We start from the raw sequence: 6,295 nt of genomic DNA on the forward strand, positions 1-6,295 counted from the left end.
CGACAGCTGGCGACTCTGCTGGGGATTCATGACTGATGTAGACCTATGCTGGTCCATCGTCCCTAAGCGAGTCCTTCCTAGCGTTCTAGGATTAGTTTAGGTTGCTTGTTGTGTTATTTATTGCATTTATTATTCTAACCAGTGTGTATCTATATTTGCATTAATGTCTGCATGCATCATACTATCATGTTGTTGCCGTCCTCTTTGCAGGCGGTTCCTCTGTGTGGGGTGGGTGTTCTGAGTGGGGCTAAAACCCAGGCCCGAGTATACACCTAGGATTAGTGTGGTCTCATGTCGCCTCTTTCATGTTAAGTCAACATGTGCCTGGCGGCGTGATGTACCACAAGCCGGACGAGGCTCATTTGGTAGTGCTCATCTTTGTGGATATTCCGCTTTGTTTGAGTTACTCCATCTGGGTTATTGACTCTGGTGACCGATCATTTCCCGGATCTTTGGTTTAGACGATCTCAGGAGAGCTACAATGGCACACCCGAAAGGGCAAACCCATTGAGTATCTCTGCCCGATTGTCGAGACTATTATCCGCCTTAGGATAACCTGATTAGAATTTACCTGTGAGGGGAGGGATGATTCTTTCAGATGCATGTTCAGATGATGACTCATATGGTGACTTCTTGTTCCGTGGATCAGAGTCCTATTTATAAGTCGGATTTATGGCCGTTTATTTCTGAGACGCCGGAGTGCTGTTCGTGGTTTATCAGTGGGGATCCGTTTATTTCAGGATTCCCCGGGCCGAGTTATTTATCAGTGGGGATCCGTTTATTTCAGGATTCCCCGGGCCGATTCAGATGGTTATGGGTATCTGCTCAGAGATTGTCTGATGATGATGATGATGGTGTATCTGTCTTCCGTTTATTTCGGAACCCATGAGATGGATTTATGGTTACATGTTCCCTCAGATGGTTGTGATCGGTTCAGAGATCAGGGCTGTGATTCAGAGCAACAGATGATCAGAGGACTTGGAGGATGGCCCAGTGCATTGCATACATCTGCATCATTCTCATTTTGCATTCATCTGCACCAAACTCACGTCTGGCCATATGGGGAGTATTATGGATTGAGAATCTGGTTGAGAGACATTTGGATGTCAAAATGTTATTGGTGAAATGTTATCTGTCTCGATGAAACCAGAATCAAAGGACAGAAGCTTCCTCATATGGATAGACGTTGCATTCATGCATATTAACCTGTTTGCTGTTTTGCAGGAATCATTGCTCGTGCTCGCAGAACCGTACCTTTGCACTCAACCCGACCTCACAGATACTTCACCAGGCGCAACACTCCTCGACTGATGGATCTCCCAAGTACTGATCTCCTCGAGCTGAAGGACAAGATGACTGAGCTGATCAACATCATGCAGGGTTTTGCAGTTGATCAGAAAGCTTTGGCTGACAAAGTTGAAAAGCTCGAGCGGGCTTCAGCTGTTAACAGTGTTGTTAATCTAGATGGTGTCTCCAATCAGGGGCTGGGTGGATCCAGAGACGGTGAAAAAAGAGCAACCGTGGGTATGGTGAACAACAATGCTGCTGGTTTTGGTGCTGGTGGTCAACCTGGGCCCGGTCTGGGGCAGAATTTGAAGGACAATTTTGTGCCTCCATTCTATGGCTTCGATGAAGATAGGGAGGAAGACAGAGAGGCTGATCAGTTCTCCATGCACAATGAGCCATTTGGGCGATATGGTGCTCAGCCACAGGACAAAGAGATTCAGTTGTTGGCTGAAAAGGTAAGGGCTCTGGAAAGCCACGCTACTCCGGGGTTTGTCAACATGTCCAACATGGGGCTAGTCGAGGGGATTGTGATCCCACAGAAATTCAAAGCGCCGGCATTTGACAAATACAACGGGAATTCCTGCCCGGAAACTCACCTTCAGGCTTTCGTTCGCAAGATCTCTGCGTATACGACAGATCAGAAGCTATGGATGTACTTCTTCCAGGACAGTCTGTCTGGAGGATCCTTGGAGTGGTACACCAAGTTGAAATCTGCTGACATCAAGAGCTGGCAGGATCTGGGAGATGCATTCTTTAAACAGTATCAGTTCAATGCTGATATGGCCCCGAGTCGTACCCAGCTGCAGGGTATGTCTCAGAAAAATAACGAGGGGTTTAAAGAATATGCCCAAAGATGGAGGGAGTTGGCTGCCAGAGTGCAACCTCCTCTAGTGGACAGAGAGATGTCTGATCTCTTCATGGGTACCCTGCAAGGGGTTTTTGCTGAAAGAATGGTGGGCTGTCCCGTAACCAACTTTGCTGACATTGTGGTGGCAGGGGAAAGAATTGAAAGTTGGCTGAAAATGGGGAAGATTCAAGGTAGTGCTTCGTCATCAGGGTCGAAGAAGCCCTTCGGAAATGGCCAAAGGAAGAATGACGGAGAATCCAGTGCTGTGTATGCCCAAAGGGGACACGGTGGGGATCGTTACTACCAGCACACTGCTGCGGTAACTATCCCTGCTGGTAATCAGTCAGTCCGACAGCAACGTCAGCCACCTCAACAGAGAGCCGGGTACCAAGCAAGAAGGAAAATGGGTTGATCGCCATTTTGACAGGCCACCTGTGACATATGTTGTTCTGTTCAAAAAACTGATGGATCTTAGGTTGGTTCAGCCAAGGGCGATGGTTCCGATGAGGACAGATCAGAGGCCTCCTAACTATGATGAGAACGCCCAGTGCGAATTTCATTCTGGAACACCGGGGCATAATATTGAGGGCTGTAGAGCATTCAAGAATGTTGTCCAAGACCTGGTGGATTCCAAGGCTATTAATTTCGCACCATCTCCGAATGTTAATGCCAATCCCATGCCGGCACATGTTCAAGCAATGGTGAACGCAGTTGCTGAAGATTCGGATCACGCCTGTACCGTGGGTGAAGAGACTGATGGTAACTGCAAGTTTGATGGTTGGATAATGCCGTGCGTACCAGGGCAGCAAGTCCAGAACTGGAAGGCCTAAGAAGATCAGCACTGTTACTCAGCCTGAAGAGTAATGATTTCTGTTTTGATTTTATCTGCATGAAAGCCATACGTGTTGCCCGACACGTAATGGTCCATCGTAAGGGCCACCTCATGTTCATAAATTTGCATTTTCTGCATCATTAATAAATGGATGCTTTTCAGTCAAAAAGCGGTGTTCCCTGTTTTTCATTTATTTTTGCAGTTTAAAAACAAATAAAAATGGCAATGTTTATTTTCATTTTTCCTTTTTGATTTGTCTCGTTCCGAGTTCAAAAATAATTTTCCGGATCTCGTTGATAACGATTTGGTTACACCTCATATGACTTCGACAATCCGAGCAATCAGGCTGAAGAAGAAGACGAAGAACATTGTGATCTGCTGGAATTAGCCAGGATGTCGAAACAAGAGGAGAAGGTGATTCAGCCGCTTGAGGAGCGAGTTGAGGTTGTTATTCCAAGCACCGCCGAGGTCAGGAAGAAAAAATTGAGGCCGCTTCAGAGGCAAATCGAGAGCAGAATGGTAGCCCTGTTGAAAGAGCATGTGGATATCGTGACCTGGTCATGTCAGAATATGCCAGGGTCGGATACCAATGTCGTTGTGCACAAGCTACCATGGAGAGAAGACTGTCCTCCAGAGAAGCAGAACGCCAGTGCCTGTATCAGAGAGCCATGGTGACTTTGTTTCATGATATGATTCATCATGAAATCGAATGCTATGTTGATGACATGATAGCAAAGTCCCAAACAGGAGTGGGGCATCTGGTGGAGACAATTCAAACTGAGGTTGAATTTAGATGAGTGCACTGTCAGAGTGCGGTCCAGTAAGATGTTGGGGTTCATCGTAAGGGAGGAATCGAGGTTCATCCTGCTTAAAAAAAAAAAAAAAAAAAGAACAATAAGAGAAACGCCTGAACCGAGAAAAATAAAAAAAAGAGGTTCGTGGTTTCATGGATAGATTGAACTACCTGTCATGGTTCACATCTCATCTAACAGCCACGTGCGAACCTATATTCGAGATGTTGAAAAAAAGAAAGATCAAACGGTCAGGTGGAATGATGATTGCCAAGTGGCATTTGAAAAGATAAAGAATATAAGTTGCAGGAACCTCTGATTCTGATACCTCCTGTGGAAGGAGCAATTGTTAATCTGTACTTGACGGCCTTCGAGGGGTCTACGAGGTGTATTGGGTCAGCATGACGCGTCTTGTCGAAAAGAGCATACAATTTACCTAAGCAAAAAGTTTACCGACTGTGAAACAATACATTCACTGCTCGGAGAAAACTTGTTGTACTTTGGCATAGGCTGCTCGCCGACTGAGACAGTATATGCTGATTCATGCCACTTTGTGGATTTCCGAGATGGATCCGATCGGGTATGTGTTTGAGAAGCCAGCATCGACCGGACGAGTGGCGGGAGAGCAAAAGAATGTTGACTGATTTGTGATCCGCTCAGAAAGCAATCAAGGGATGTGTTGTCTGATTACATCTCTCTGCAACCCATTGAGGATTATCAACCGATGAAGTTTGAGTTCCCTGATGAGGGCATCTCGAGGTACTCAAATCGAAAGATTGAGAGTGACCGATCCCGGAGGAGGGGCCTGACCCCAAATCCGAATGGATTCTGATGTCTGATGGGGAGGTTAAGGTGAATGAGCTTTTGTTGCCCGGATAACATTTGAATACACCGATGGTGTGATTGAGTAGGAAGTTTGTATCCTGGGTATTGATCTCCAGTGTGCGTACATCTACTAGGGCAACTCCTTTCTCATTGGTGTATGGGATGGAGGCTGTATTGCCTGTTAAGGTTCAGATTCCCTCTTTGAGAGTCCTGAGGGACGTGAAATTGCAAGAGGCTGAATGGGTAAGGACCCTGTACGAAGAGTTGAGCCTTATTGAAGAAAAGAGGCTAGCAGCCATCTGTCATGGGCAGTTGTATCAGCAGAGGATGAAGCGGGCTTTTGACAAGAAGGTGCGACCTCGGGTATATCACGTAGGTGATATGGTGCTGAAAAGGATCCTTCCTCCTCAAAACGATCGAAGGGGCAAATGGACACCCAATTATGAAGGTCCATTCGTGGTCAAGAAGGTTTTCTCTGGTGGAGCCTTGTTGCTAACGACCATGGATGGCGAGGATTTTCCATCCCCTTTGAATGCGGACGCAGTTAAAAAATACTTCGTATAATTGACCCGCTGGACGAAAAGAATAAAATAGTCCAGGCAAGAAGGGGCATCCCGGCGAACCAAAAAACAGAAAAAAGGTTCGGGCAAAAATTAGGGAAAAAATGAAAAAAAACTGTACACCCGGCAAGTCGAAAACCCGAAAAGGGCGACTTGGGCAAAAAAGGGTATCCCGGTGGACTGAAAACCCGAAAGGGCGGTCCAGGCAAAAGGGGGATTGAAACGAACAACTGCGTCTAGCATGATCGTTTGCGCTTTGGTTAAAGCATCGTGGATAATACCCGGTAGGGATCAGTTGGAAGCGTCTTGTTCAGAAGGCAGAAAGCATGGAGAGTCTGAGGACATGTGGGGTGTAACCGAATTGGAACTCGATGAGATCACGGGTTTCACATTGCCATTAGGATAGATTTTTCCTTTTGTGCAGTTACCTCTTTTCAGGAATTGCTTCCTTTTGTATTGCTCATTTGAGCCACACTTTTTTAAATCAATAAAATGCAAATTCAGTCAAATAATTTTGTTTTTGTTTTTCCTAACCGTTTTGATTGCAAAAACATCCAGATATTTTTGATAAAGAATCTTGCATTTTAAGACATACAGGTTCCTTCCAATGCATGTTTATAAGATTGAATGCTTGAAATCTTATTTGGAAGGTTGAGTGACCCAAGTGTTGAAATCTTGACACGCCTGGGGCACGGTTTTATCTGACGATCTGTTTTGCAGGAACTGTTAGATATTCTTCACTCACTTGCAGGTTGTGATGTGGAAGCTTTGTAATAGATCCCCAGAGAGTTCGCTCAGGAACGAATGAATGAAAAACGACGAAGTGACGTTGAGGCGTACGACGATCCTTGATGATAATCAAGAAGACTCTTCAAAGTCGGAAGATTTGAAAGTCTGTAGAAATTCCCCGCAGAATTTGACCAGAAACGAATGGATGGGTAGAGAAGCAGTGAGAGACGTCGAGACGTCCGACGACCCTTGAAATTAACCAAGAAGACTCTTCAAAGTCGAAAGGTTGAAATTTCTGTATAAATCCCAGGAATACGTTTCTCGTCAAGCGCCGAGCGATTGGGAGTACAAGATGATGGAGAAGAAAAGGTCTAGACGAGTCTGGGAGTTCTCAAAAGTAGAAAGCTGATACGAGATTGGGAGG

The sequence above is a fragment of the Lathyrus oleraceus genome, chromosome 5 (assembly GCF_024323335.1).
Source record: "Lathyrus oleraceus cultivar Zhongwan6 chromosome 5, CAAS_Psat_ZW6_1.0, whole genome shotgun sequence".
NCBI classification, from domain to species: Eukaryota; Viridiplantae; Streptophyta; class Magnoliopsida; order Fabales; family Fabaceae; genus Lathyrus; species Lathyrus oleraceus.